Source organism: Dermacentor silvarum, chromosome 4 (genome assembly GCF_013339745.2).
Source record: "Dermacentor silvarum isolate Dsil-2018 chromosome 4, BIME_Dsil_1.4, whole genome shotgun sequence".
Taxonomy (NCBI): domain Eukaryota; kingdom Metazoa; phylum Arthropoda; class Arachnida; order Ixodida; family Ixodidae; genus Dermacentor; species Dermacentor silvarum.
Window position 1 is genome coordinate 120,761,671 of NC_051157.2, and position 15,010 is coordinate 120,776,680.

The 15,010-nt window shown below is 45.9% G+C and overlaps 2 protein-coding genes across 2 annotated transcripts in view; both read right to left on the bottom strand.

The window, feature by feature from the left end:
• The window catches only part of LOC119448867 (DNA damage-regulated autophagy modulator protein 1), a 94,274-nt gene extending 81,522 nt beyond the window's left edge, over nt 1-12,752 (bottom strand). Inside the window, exon 1 of the mRNA XM_049666534.1 lies at nt 12,136-12,752. The gene's annotated coding sequence lies outside the window, so the exon portion shown is untranslated. The remainder of the gene's footprint in view (nt 1-12,135) is intronic.
• Nucleotides 1-15,010, bottom strand: part of LOC119450598 (DNA damage-regulated autophagy modulator protein 1) — a 391,336-nt gene that overhangs the window by 242,827 nt on the left and 133,499 nt on the right. The gene's annotated exons all lie outside the window — the stretch shown is intronic.

Below are 15,010 nucleotides of genomic sequence, written 5' to 3' on the forward strand. Positions count from 1 at the left end.
TTTCGAACGCGTGCGAGATAGCGGCCCTGCTTAAAGAGACCCTAAACAGAAAAGCTAGATTTGTTTACAGTGATAAAACATTCTGTTTATAAAATAGCTCGCTGATAAATCAACCAATAGTCGCTGGAGAACTTTCGTTAACTGGGTTAACTCAATAGTGGCAAGTTATAGGCCACGGAGGGGCAGAACACATGTGTTCGCTTTGCGATCTCCGTAGCGTTTCCGGTACCGCTCCCTCTGGCACAACCTAGCTCGCGAGGTCGAAGTCGCCTTTAATTCCCAAACTTACACAAACCCACACAGACACGCAAGGGGCGGTCGACGCGACCACTCAAGTTACAGACACGGTGTTCCGGGCTGCCTTTTCTTGGAACGATGACTTGTGGGGTCGGTCCTTCGGCTGAGTGCTGTACGGTGACGCCATCGCTGGTTGATCACTGATTGTAAATTATTCAGCACATTCTTCCAAAACTCTATATTCGTTAATTTCGGGGTAACAGGTCGATAACGAGATGTGGAAATGAACGTTGCACTTCTCTAATGTTTAGTTGACGCCATAAATATTGAATTTTTTTTTCGTATACTGGCAGTTGTGACGCAGCGAAATTTCTCGAAACCTGTTATGTTCATTCTTCGGCTCATTTGGAATAGAATGCAGTCTAGCTTTACCAATACAGAATGTGCTTAGGTCTTAGCAGACGTGGCCAAGATCCATCACGTCATGGCGGGCTGGCTAAAGGCGGCGTCGCCATCGTTCTCTCATTTTTATTTCTTTTCTAGCTATCAAGTTTCTTCTCACGATAGCAGCGGCTTCTTTTTTCTTAGAGGGATAATCTGCTAATACAGGTAAAGTTATTGTTCTCTGTAGCATGTACTACAGAGCAGCTATATACTAAAGAAGCAGCTCTGTCTAGGACAACGGCTATGCCTGCATTATGGACTCAGTGATAGGCGTAGGAAGGGAAGGAGGGTAGGTTGAGGTAAGGAAGACACACATACTTCTGGAGCCCTAATAAGAGCACGGCTCAGTGTCTGTGGGGAGAGGGAAGTGGAAAGAAACACGATGGAAGAATGAGGATAGGGTTAGAGGGGGAAAGTGGCGTCCCATGGCGGGACTGGCGGAGGGCTAGAGCCTGCGGTTCAGCGAGGTGTCCTCCAGGAAGTCGAGGACTGCCTTGAAGACATGGCTTCATCAGCGAGTGAGGAAGATCAGGTCTGCGATCAGGTCTGCGGTGGAGGCAGGGAGACCCTACTGGTGGAAGGGTGTACGCAAACGCGAAGACGACGCGCACGTAAAATTAGGTAGACGCTTCCGCATAGCTTTAGCTTCGTCGGTACGAGTCCTGTCGTGTTTTTTTCCTCGTGTTGAGGATAACTGCCTCCTGCCCACTGCTTTGGACAGCGCGGTATAACCCGAACAAATCTGTTGATTGCCCATTCTGCGGTCTCTCCCAACATTGACGTGTTCAAGCACATATATGCTCCGTCTTGCCTAGGCTATAGAGCATGTCGTGGGCAGTGGGGCAAAGGGATGTGCTGTATCGTATAGGAGACTTGCTAGGAGTCGTGCCGTCATTTGCGAGATAATAGGCGCTGCAATACATGGCTCAGAAGATGCACGAGGAAAATGCCAGCGGCCGTTTATGGTTATCACGAGGAAAGAAAGCTCTCGGCTTTAGTAGACGGAGAAAACTAAAGGAAATGCCGTGAGGTAGATTTAACACGTGTGGCACATCTCACGGCCCTTGGTCACTCTTTCTCCGCCTTCTTCTTCTTTTTTTTTGGTTTTTTGTTTTTTGTGTGTTGAAGAGTAACTGGCACATTTCCAAGATAATATAACTAACACACGACGTAATCGAGTGTTTTCAGCGATGCACGAAAATGTAAGATCAAAGTAACAGTAACGTATAACTACGAGCCTAAAGTTTACAAGCTGTTTTATTAGGGTCTCCTGTTCTTCAAGGCACCGTAAATTTTACATGTTAATTACTCGGGGCTGTCCCACTAACTTGCTGAATGCTGGCACGCATTTAACAGCTGGGTGGTAAACCTCTACGGGATCGAGAGATTACTTCCGCGATGACGACACTTAATGTGTCACTACAACTGAGAAGTTTAAATTGACACTTTAATAAGAAACGCTCATCAGTTTAGACCGATAAAGCATTATCTCTCAACTTTAGTTTTTCTAACTTCGTGGTAATACGTTGATTATTTTAGGAGAAAATAACAGTCATATTTTCTTCTTTTTTTTCGTAATTTTTCGTAGTAGTTGCAGCATCGGAACGTCAGTTTGACGAGACCGATTTCAACGTATCTTCTGGCATTTGGGCTATTGCGGATAAGTTCTTAAAGCTTCCTAAGTTCGGTCATTTGGCTCCTTTATAATGAAATGTAGTCCATATTAACAGGGGAAAAAATCGTACTAGACCCGAGCAGACAGCATGACGTCGTGGAAAGCCGGTGCGGGAACATCAAGGTGGTGTCGCCACCAATATCGTTCTCGTATCTTTTCTGGCTTACTATTAAGCCTCTTCTCACGGTAAGAGTGTGGACTTTTGTCTATCGTAACATAATAACTTACTAATGCAAGTCAGCTTACATTTTTTTTGTGCTCCTTAAAAGCTATTTGTGGCACTTCGTCGCATACACGTTGTTGCGGTTTTCTTCGTAAGCTCAATATAGCGCACGCTAAGTTCGTTCCCGTCGCGGGCGATTCGACCGTGCTTGATTGCAGCTCGCTTAAAAGGTGCTTGCCTTCCGGTCATTTCACGTTTCGTGCGTAAATGCAGATCCGAAGGCCAACGAACGACGTATGCAATGTCTCCCACGCTCATGAGCACATGTAAAGTAGTACGCTTTCGCAACCTCGGAAACGACGTTATTGCTTAAACGTAACGTCGTTCGTCTTCCTTGGTGCGCCTTCGTAGATTTAGGCGTCTAGCAGCTCGTGAACTGAGTTTGCGATACTTTAGGGTAGAGCGCAAATAGTTCATGGCTGTTGCTAGCTCAATTTCTTAAGATAGAAAAAGACAAGCAGACTCAACTCCAGCTGACATCTGCTTATATATAAAGCGAAACGTTATTGGTGTGACTGACTGCACGAACCATGTGTATGTGTGTATGAAGTGTGGTTTTCGAGGCATAAATATTGGTATTAATGAGCGGCATTGTCATACTAAGAAATTATTTTATTTGGAGTGAATTATAGACAGGCTGGATATTAACATATTTACATGCAGTACGTACATCATACATACTATATATGTTTAAATTTTCAGTGGTGATTCATAGAGTGGTGTTGCCCTCCCGATGTTTCTGATAGGCCGATTTCTTCTCGTGCAACTGCAGATAGAAACGCGCCAAGCGCCTCAACGCGCCCTGCTTGCCCGCGATTAACGGTGTTCTATGCCGCTTGTCGAAGCATGCGTCCCTGGCGACCGGCATTAGAGGCCAGATACGAACGAAAAAGTGCCTCGAACTCGGCAAGAAAGCTTCGCTTTAAAAGGCGACCGTATTTACAATATTTACACAACCTACACTTTCACATTTCATACCTGTTATTCTATAGAGTTCACTCCTTCGTGAGGGCCACTAGCGTGTCGCCCTATCCGATGTTCTTTCTCATTCATTCTCTCTTCAAAAAAATGAAGAAAAAAAAACACATTCGAGAAACCAACATGAGCTAACCTGCAGAAGCGCGCTCGAATAAACAGGGCAATCCCATTACGGGATTATGAAAAGAGGAAAATTAATGTTCAGGTCAACTTACGCGTATTCCTCGAACATCGTCCTGTGTTCAGCCAACTTCCTCGCACTAATTCACAACTAAACTCGCGACGCCCTGAAGCAGGCGCTTCCTTGTTTCCTTGGGAAAAGCCTGGATAACCCCCCTGTCTGCTTTTCTACAAGTAGTTCTAACAAATGACTATCAGGTCTGTTCAAGCAAAGTATCACTGGTTATCGCTTAAGGGGGGCCACAGCTGCAAGGTCTGGTATTCATTGCCAACTGACTTGTGGGGTACTACCAATGTATCTTTAGATTTGCTGACAAGACAAAGCCGCCTTCTGGCCTACAATTGCTACGCTACAGCGCTCGCGTTTGTCCTATTTTTTTTTGTGTGTGTTTGTGTGTGTGTGTTCGATCACGTGCAAACACGAGCGCAGCTTTATACAACAATGATTCCTGCTTAACAGGAGTGAGTGAGTGAGTGAGCGAGCGAGCGAGCGTGCGTGCGTGCGTGCGTGCGTGCGTGCGTGCGTGCGTGCGTGCGTGCGTGCGTGCGTGCGTGCGTGCGTGCGTGCGTGCGTGCGTGCGTGCGTGCGTGCGTGCGTGCGTGCGTGCGTGCGTGCGTGCGTGCGTGCGTGCGTGCGTGCGTGTGTGTGTGTGTGTGTGTGTGTGTGTGTGTGTGTGTGTGTGTGTGTGTGTGTGTGTGTGTGTGTGTGTGTGTGTGTGTGTGTGTGTGTGTGTGTGTGTGTGTGTGTGTGTGTGTGTGTGTGTGTGTGTGTGTGGTGTGTGTGTGTGTGTGTGTGTGTGTGTGTGTGTGTGTTGTGTGTGTGTGTGTGTGTGTGTGTGTGTGTGTGTGAGAAAACTTTTTATTTACATAAGTCCTGAGGCTCGACTATTCCAAGTCGAGGCGGGCCGCTCCCACGATGGCACCGTTAGGCCCAGCCCTTCAAGGACATCGTGGGCCCTCTGGACAGCCCGTAGCTGATCTTGAAAAGATGAGCTCTCTAGCATCTTCTTCCAATGGAGCCATTCTTATTCAGGGTTGGTGAGAGTCGCAGGGCATCCCGCGAGCATGTGTCTGATCCCAATGATGCCATTACACGCATGACAATCTTTCTTGACCTCTCTTTCCGGATACATTTTATCAAGGTGGTACGGCGTGGGATAAGTTCCTGTTTGTAATAGTCTCATTAAAACTGCCTGAGCCCTGTTCAGCTTTGAATGTGGCAATGGAAATTGTCTGCGTCCTAGATAGTAGTGTTTAGTAATCTCGTTATATGTTAATAAATGATCTCTAAATTCCCCGGCCTGGTGGTGGACGGCTCGGTTGTGACTGTCACGGCTAGCAAGTCCTCGTGCCAAGTCATGAGTAACCTCATTGAGGTTAGCCCGGCTCTCGTCCACTTCTCCCATATGCGCAGGAAACCATTGGATTTCAGTTCTCATACTCATAGTGTTTTCAATGAGTTTAGCTGCAACCGCGGCCACACTTTGGTACATAAGATCACGAAACTGGTGTCATTCTGGAGATTAATTTCAAGTGGACACGTCTTGCAGACTCAACGGCTACAGTTCGTGAATTGCAATTAGGCCTTAAGGTAATAATTGAGGAAATTGGTTAGTGCATTTTTGTTAATTAGTTGTTGAATATGTGTTTTGATTTCTTGTAATAGTAATATCTGCCTCTTGCGAGTAATCCAGCTTAAGCACAAGAATTATGCCATCTGCCACAGGCGATATTTAAAAAGAAAGTTAGTGAAAACTTAAAATTGATCACTCCGTATGTTGGTATCATACAATTTTTTCGCGATATCAAAGATGAATGCATAAAAATAGTTCTTTTGCTAATGTTTCTGCCTCGTGAAATACGCTTCAATATATGCAGGCTGAAACTGCTTAGGAAAGTTGCCGCTTAACATTACTTGACTCAAATATTTATCAATTTATTTCTACCCGCCGTGGTGGCGCACTAAGTCCGAGGACGCGGCATGAAATTCCAGCCACGGTCGCCGCATTTCGATAAAGGCAAAAATACAAACAAATAGCCAGTGTACCGGGTAATGGGTGCACGTTACAGAACCCCAGGTAGTCGAAAGAATCATATCGTGGTTTTGGCACGTAAAACCTCGGAATCTAATTTAAAGTTATCCCTCTACTTAAGTGATCGCGTCCAATGTGTACTCGTACGCGACCTAACACGCTCACGGTTAATTCAGGTGTTCCTCGGGACAGTGTTCTTGCACCACTGCTCTTCTCGATAATCGGCAATAGCACAGCGGACGTGATTAAAGAACCTACTCAAATTCGAGTCTCACAGTTATCTGTGTCGTTTTTAGCGAAATTAAAGGTAACGAGGATCAGGAAGTTTCAGACAAGGCCCTCAACAATATCCTCGCTTTGTACAATGAATGGGACACGAAGTTAAATTTCGAAATGTTAGTCTGTCTTCTATTCACATGAAAAGCACGTTCGCTATATATATTTTTACTCTATTGGTTGCGACAAGTTAAACGAGGTTAACAAATTTAAATATCTAGGCGCAACGTTTGCGAATCACTCAAGCTGAAATGCCCGCATTGACGGCATTTGCTATTGTGATTCTTCAGATGCGCTGTTTATTAGGCCAGAAGCCTAATGACACACCCGAGAAATTAAAACCGATAGCATGTACACCTTTCACAAGGTTAAAACTGGAAGATGCGTATGATATATGACATCCGTATGTTGAGACTAATATCGGTTCCCTGGAAAAAAATTCCGATGAGAGCAGTCCGTCCTATTTTTTATAACTATGACCACAACGTGTGCTTTTCACAACTTAGGATGTATAACGGGAATTACACCTTTAAAAACAAGACACAAATTAAATCGCCTCAAATTCTTATAGTTATTGTTAAACGAGTTGTACACGTTTGACGCTGTTTCATATGTCGTACAACTATCAACTCGACAAAACCCGTCACTCAAATTTAATCTCGTTAAGCTATATTTTTTCTTGGACAAACCGGTTCAAGTATGACTTCTAACCCCGTGCAATTTTCGACGAACAGTGCAGCCGAACATTGCCTCAAATACGTACAAGAAACCAATGCCTATGTTACCTGACTTTAATCCTTATGTTCCCTGGCTTTTGTTTCTTTAACTGCTTTGTGTTATAAGGTAGTATGGCTGAATTCTGGCGTTCTACGTGCCAAAACTACGATTTGATTATAAGGCACGCCGTAGTGGGGCACACCGGATTAATTTTGACCCCCAGGGAATATTTAACAGTTTTTATAAGGTAGTGCATATTCACTATGGCACATTTTATTTTCTTCGCATTCTCAAATGCGGAATTTGTTACTGTACTTCGAATTCGGGCCTTCTGGCCTGCAGTATATAAACAATAAATAACTAAACAAATAAAGACAGTGATTTATTCGGGAGCTGGCAATAAGTGGCGCATCCATTCGAGCAGGGGCGGGGGGTGGAGGTTCTTTGCCTATTGCTGGAGCCGGAGTCGAAGTGGGAATTGAGTAAGAGTGTGTCCTTCTGTGAAGGCCTCACTCTGCTTACGGGGAGCGACCCTGTCTCCAGTATTTAAAAAAGGAAAAGAAAAAACGAAGATTAATAGCATACAGGAGTGCCTACATCGTAAGCCAACGGATAGAAAAATAGACACCTCAAGGACTTCGATTACCAGTAAGGAGCTTATGGAGGTCATGGATCGGATTGATAAAAGGCACTCACATCCGAGATTGTAAAGACCTTCACGTGCGTTCAATTTCAGAAGAGAGTGCATTCTCGCAGCTTGTCCATTTCTATCTATAGTTCAAGTGGAGGAGGGACGGACAGCGTTGGAATGTCCACAGAGGAGTGTCGCCGTCATTAGCACTTTTCAAGGCAGGTGAGGACTGAGGATATTTACGCTCGGGAACCAGGCGCCGAATTCACGTGGCTGTTGTGTTCGTAAGCGTTGCTCGCCATTGGTCGGCCGCCTTTGCTAATAATGCGTTCGACATCCCGATTGGCTGGTGCTTGTTCTTTCGAACAATTGTAAGAGCTCATCGCGAATACGGGTCCTGTATTCCGCGGTGAGTCCCGTGCACAACACAGGGCTCCAAACTAGCATTCGTTGGGTTGTAGCAAACCTAGCGACTACCCTTCCTGTGCTCCATCAATATATTATTATTATTATTATTATTATTATTATTAGTAGTAGTAGTAGTAGTAGTAGTAGTAGTAGTAGTAGTAGTAGTAGTAGTAGTAGTAGTTCCTGGGCACGATAAATAATTGATTGATTCGATTCATTGATTGATTATTAGTGTAGTTGTTGTTCATATACGAACACTACAAAGAAATAGAAAAGAGACGTGCAGTTGTCTCCTAAAAGGGACCGCACGCCCCCACCCAGCTTGTTGTCAGTCAAACAAGCGTCAGAGGCGCTGCCCGAAACAGTTCGCGGCTGACCGCAGGTGCAGTCGATAAAAAAAAAAAAAGCTGAAACGTAATTGCTGTCCTGGCGTGCTCTCGGCATTGTGTTGCCCCGTCTATCTTCTGCGGTTCAATGACTGTTCTGTAAACCCGGCTGAAGCGGCAGATCGTTGAAGCTACACATTGAACCTTGTCATGCGCGCGGCTTTGAACGCGGCTTACTCTGACGACGCGCGCACAATAATTCGTCTCAAGCAACGCGTCATGCCCTGAATGTGTTATATAGTCATGTCCGACACATTTACACGGCCGGAATCTTGTGCCCACTGCAAGCTTGTTGAAGTATAGCTCTTCGTAATCAGAGCTAGTTAGAGAAAGTACTTCAGTACACGCACGAAATGGCACGTTAGTCATGTACATTTCATTGCTGTCCGATCTGAACTATAATGAACCAGGGCCTCTATTAAAACGTTATTACGTTATACAACTGTTCTTAGGAGCACACGGTCAGCGGATCGTGATGACCAACATAATATTACCGAAGACAGCTACAATGGCGAAGAGAGCTAACAAACAAAAAGATTTGTGAATTCGGTACCAGTTCACCCACCACTGCAATGTCAGCGAACTATTTGCAAGGGCAACCTCTCCACAGACTGGGACCGTGGGAGGAACAGTGGAGGTCGGCCGCTTACCGATCTACCTGCGATTCCACTGAAGGCTGACCTTTGCTGGGGACAGCTCTACGCTGCTGATCAGTGATCGAATCTAGCGTCTAGCGCGCATTTCTTATCGCAGCTTTCAAAGGCAGTGTCACCGTGACATTCGTCTTCGAAAGCCCGTTCTTGGATCGGTCCGACATTGCACCGTCGTGCACTCTTTTATCAACGCGTGAGCTAACAGCCGATCACTTCTTCGGTAGAAAATGTGTCCTCGTGATCTAAGGTGCAAAGATTTCTCAGGGTTTTCGAGGCTGGATGCCGAAGGGCATAGAGAAAAAAAAAGACATTATGGTAACTTCGCACGCTTTAATACTGAGCGTTGGCGCAGGCAGAGTTATCTGAATTGTTCGCACATCCCTGTGAAATAAGTACTTCGCTAAAGAGTCGCTCATTGCAGGGTTTGCGCGGCAACGTAAACAGCCGGGTTCCTAAATAAATTTGTTGTTTCATAGTACCACTGCTGTTGCTCTGTGTGCATTTTTTTTGTTAAGATTCAAAGGAAATTAAAATTCCTCTCAGTCACTACAACATTAATGGCGTTTTTTCAAGCGCAGGCCCTGTAGAAATATCAGATCAGTATAATTGAGGGTGGATTTTCCACCACCCGCCGTGCAACCCAAACGTAGTCGTGTGTTGTATTTTGCAACGATTCTTCTTTCTTTCTTTTTAAATATTCTATTCTCTTTGCCGTTCGCCATAAGGGTCACCTCCGATGTCGCCAGGAATGGGCCAATCGGCAAGACTGACTATAACACAAAAAAAGAATCGGCAGTGAAATACTGTCTGAAAATAGGGGTCGGGGCCCTTTTCAGTAAACTTGGATGGTGTTCGCAATACAGTTCGTATACGCTGACAGGTGCCGATCAATCATCACAGCGAAGATATTACTACAGCGAAGGCGACCACCTAATCGAACGCCTGTACGAACAAAAAAGCTAGGCAAATTCCTGCCCTGTATTTTCATGAGTACTCAGCATGCTCTTTCATTCGTTCCTATTGTTCGCAAAGCTGCGTGGTAACAAGCTGGCACGCGCTTCAGCTATAATCAGCCATTCGCAACCGCTCAGAACGAGCACAGCTAGATTGCTCGATGCGAACGGTATCCCATGCAGTTCAAGAATTCAACGCCGAAAGAATTCCTGGCGCGTTTCCAGCATGCAGTCACGAGACACTGAGTTCTTAGTAACGTTCGTTTCGATGTGACTTCGCAGAGGAAGACCGTTCGCCGACCGCGAGTTGCGCAAAGAGTGTTCTGAGGAGGAATATAAAAGAGTAGGGAGACGCTTTCGAACAATGAAACTGTCGGCGCTCGAGCGCAGCGGCGCTTTTCTTTTCGCTCAAGGCGAGCTAGGTGACGCCACGAAGTTTTCACGGAAATACACAGGGAGCCGCAGTTTCTCGAGGCTGTCAAGGCTAGCAATAGGTCGCAGAGTTATGAAAAACTGACAATGCATGAGGAAACACTGGAATCCATATTACCTGCCCTGAGACGCGCGAAGTCAGATGTACAACAAATTCTGCTTTAAGTATAGGGATTCCTCGAACTCGTGACTCCGCAAACATGATTGGTCGTTTTCTTAGTGGACGAGAAAGGGGCCAGCCAGTACAAGAGAGAATCAGCAGCTTAACCGAAAGCACCAAGTAGTACATCATTTGCTTGGCTACTTGTTATGTTGCAATGCAATGTTGTTGCATTGTTGTTGTTATGCAATTATGTTGTTATGCAATTGTTGTTGTTATGTTGCAGTTATGTTGTTATGCAATGTTATGTTGTGCAAACCACAACATAACATTGCAATGGAAGATAAGCGCGACCGACCGGGCAGGCGAGAGTTTGAGTGACTCAGCCAGCCAGCCTCTCTATATAGGTCACGTTTTGATAGCTTAACCCCTCTTGCCAGCACAGATGACATGCGGGTACGAATTAAAGTGAATGCTTAACAAGAAAGAAACATACAGGAAAAGCCTCGTTATAACGAAGTCAACGGGACAGGAAATGCACCTCGTTATAAGCGGTATTTTGCTGAACGCGGACAGGCTATAAAAACGATTCATTGTAACGCGGGTCGCGCATTGCAACAGCGCGGGAGCTAAATTGTAGGCACGGCGGTGGGGACTACAAAAACCTTTAGTTAAAGCAATATCTTAAATAAAACGATTTTGTTAAAACGAGGGATTACTGAAGTCGCGAGGAACCACAAGTCCTGCGCAACTGAGCTCTGGTTCCATCAGTGTTGCCAATTTTACCATAGGGGTTATAAGTATTTGCTATTATTAGACTACGGCATTAGGGGTTATAGAGCATGATCCCGTAGAATGAAAAGGAGCTACTGAAAGCTTTGTGAAATCTTTGCCACGCAAGGCAGAATGCTTTGCTTCGGTAGTACAAACGTGCGTTATAGCCATGACAGGATTTTTAGAGTGACAAGAGTGGCATAGACTTCAGCAAATGGAGTAAACATTGAACTCCTTTAGTAGTCACCACATGCGAAGTTGTACTTTTGCTAGTTCGTATTACATTGCAGGAATTATCACTTTTCATTTGAAACATTTCGCACTCTAAGTGCATTAATGCACTAAAAATGTATATTCAAACACTGAAATCACAATACTTACTTGAAAACTAATGAAAATAAGCGTTCAAACTGACAAGGCGTGTGCCGAGACCGCGCATGCCTTCATCCAAAAGTGTCTCACACACCTCGCGCTTTGTCATCCCACACTTTACAACCTTATCGTGGAACGCAGAGATTATAATAATAAACAAAAAAGGCAGCATTGCTTACCGTGCAGAGCACGGCAGTTTGCGCTGTCTCGACATCCTCGCGATAACTGCAATCTGTAGTCAACCAACGTTACGAGAGCACAAGGCACTTGCCAAGTAGGGCATTACGCAGACGAACAGGCAGCTGCTTTCCAGCAGCATAATGTCACACGCTTCATTTTTTTAATCATTTTTTGATAAATACCCCGATGTAGGTCAACACATGTGCTCCGTCCTTTGCAGTGCGAAAGCATAAGGGCACAAGGACGTAAAAAGTATTATAGAGAACGTTGAACACATTCGTAAACCAGCATTTCAAGAGACGGTGCAGACGACACAGCTGGCTTCGTTACCAACACGGTGCCCGAGGATGTTTGTAAACAACATTAAATTCGCAGCCGCAACACCGTGTCCCATAAAGCAACGCGGGACTGGGGGACGCCAATCAGCGCATAAGCAGCCGGCGTTCGCGCGAAACGACGTGCAAGTAACGTATATACTCTTACCTGAACTATCCGGAGCAGCGTCAACAGCTGGGTGAGTCACTTCGTCCTGCACGTCGCCGCCACCGTTAGAAAAAGAAACGCCCCGTCCCAGACCAAGGCGGCGAACGATGGGTTCTTCGGCGAAAAAAAAAAATGAAAGCTCGGCTTCCGGTGGTCAGCAGGGAAGCACCGCACGGACTATAGTCCAGGCGCGAACGGACGCACTCCGCGGCGCCGCGCGATACCAGAGAGATCCCACTACGAAGTCACCGGGGCGTCGCGCCGATCCACATATATAAACAGACACCGCGTACACTCTCACACACATACACGCACAGACGCAAGTACGCCGCACCGAAAACAAAGAAGGCGGCGAAAGAGAAGTCAGCGCCGATTTCACTGATATTCCCAGCTCCACACAGCGCGCTCGCAGTTACGCGGCAGGGACAGCAGTGCTGCCGCCGGGAAACCGGTTTTCTAACCTAACCAAGAGCAGGGACTGGACAACTCTCGCACACCCCGTAGAGAAACAGTGAAGGGCAGCAACTCGCCGGTGGCTGCTGCAGGCAGCAGAGAGCGCAAGCGCTGCTCCTACGCGCACACACTCACAGCACAATAATCTCGGCCGGCAATCGAAGCCGCGCGAGGTGTCCTTGAACACCGCGGGCAGCCCGCGCAGTTCGCTATATAACGCCGGGCCAGTCGCCGTAACCGCCCGCTCGCCCGCGCCACTAGGCAGACCCTTTCCAAAGCTCCGAGGGCATTCTCCCCGGAGCTCCGTGGCCCTAAACGAGAGGTCGTACGCACGTACGATTGATGCAAAAACAAAGCACACTGTGGCGCATGCGCTGTCCGGAGAGATATGTGTCCGGAGCGGCGTTATTCCTCGGGTCTTTTATGCTCACGCAGGGGCCTTCATCTCTGACAAATCTCTCTAATTGCCAATACTTATAATAAGGACCATGAGCGAACACACGAGTGAAGGCCTTATTCACAGGTTAGACTCTCCGTAAGCGCTGAATGAGCTGGCGTCGGCTGTGCTATGTATGCGCTTTCTATTTGGTATAGCCTCGGGAATTACCGCCTTTGTTCACAGCCCCATTATCCGCATGCAAATTGAAAAACAAAATAAGAAGAGTGAAATAGATATAATGCTGGAAGGAATAGAAATGAAACAGGGCCCGTATTCACAAAAAGTTCTTACGCTAGTAAAGTTCGTAAGAAGAAGAGCAGTCCAATAGGGTCCGCGAACATATCATTCAAGAAGGCCGCCGACCAATCAGAAAAAGATCTTACGAACAAAAACCTTTGTGAATTCGGCTCCAGAAGAGCAAGTTCTTGAAATTTCCAGAACAAGGACAGGCACGACAGAGAAGCACACACTGACAGCGCTGTCAGTGTGTACTTCTCTGTTGTCCCTGTCGATATCGCGCCGAATCAATTCAGGAATAATTAAGATTAATCAGCACGCCTTTCAGTTCGTTTATCTGTAAGAACAGAAATAGCAGAAAACAGAAAAGAGGGCCTCGATGCCGTCACGTCACGCACCACACAGAGAGCGTAACACAAAGGAGACGTTATGGTTTAACGTGTGTCCCAGCTAACGTTAGGCAAGCTGTTGAACAAAAGAAAAGATTTTAAAAAGACGATGCAAAATACAATTATAAAACCTACTCTGTTCGATCTTCAGAGGTGTGACGACAGAACAATGTATGTCTTAAGATCGTATCTTGCACCAAGTTTTAATTTTTTTTAACAGCTTGACTAACGTTAGCTGGGACACTCTATAACTGTCGAACATCCATCGCGACATTCACACACAAAAAAAAAAATCCTTACTTATGTCATAGCATCGATGTGCCTACTATAGGAGCGTTATCCCAGTCCCGGTTTCCATATCGATAGCGCTGACTGTAGGCAAATAGCATATAACGCACTCCATATAGGTCAGGTTGCACCTTGGAACTAAAGATTATGTTTTTCCTAGCGCAGCAATGATAACAACCCGAGTGTACGTGTTGATCGCTCCAGGGGTCAGTCTCTCACCGATCGATGTTAATAATGTAGTAGGCAGTGCTGCCTACCCTAGGGAAATTTCTCTAGATATATGAACTTTAAGCTTTGATCAGAAAAAAAAAGAATAGATGGTCAAATCTAGGAAAATATTGGCTCACAAATGGAGGAAAGAAAAACTCGGACGCGGAAGAAACCGCTTTTCCGACGCCTTGATGACCGACAAGTGGAATCCTTGACTTGACTGCGTTTTCTGATTTCGATCAGAGTGAACTACCTTTGCATTATCATGCGAAGTATGGGCGGGATTGTACTGCACCGCAGTGAACGCATCTCGCCAAGTGAACTACAGGGTGTGCACGCCCCGGTCTCTTTATCGAAATGCTACTGCGCTGTTGCCGTTCGTATATTCTAGCTGTGCTGTCGATTTCTATGCAATTCGAATGAAATGTCTGTAACCGACGAAACAAAGGTATGCTGCGACGCCAAACAACGCAGCAAAGGCGAATGTCTATGTAAGCGAACGTATCTATACCTTGAGCAGAACGCGATAGGTTGTTCGTGGCGCTGAGCAATTGTCACGTGTTTGGGCAAGTTTCGGCTAGGATAAAAATGAATAAAAGGGCCGTGTCTCTGCATGCTTTGCTGATAATGCGAGGTGGTGCAATGTCAGTATACACGGTCTGCAAGAAAAAATTATTGCGCATGTTCTACATCTGGTATCGTGAAGTAGCAGACTGTTTTGACACTAACACTTTTTGAGGGTGGTCCGGCGCGCACCTTTCTTACAATTGGAATGAGGTTTATGTCAGTCTTGGCACTTTGCTGTTGTCCAAACTTGTTTTGCATATAGAGCAAAGTATAAACGATCTGGCGTGTTCTT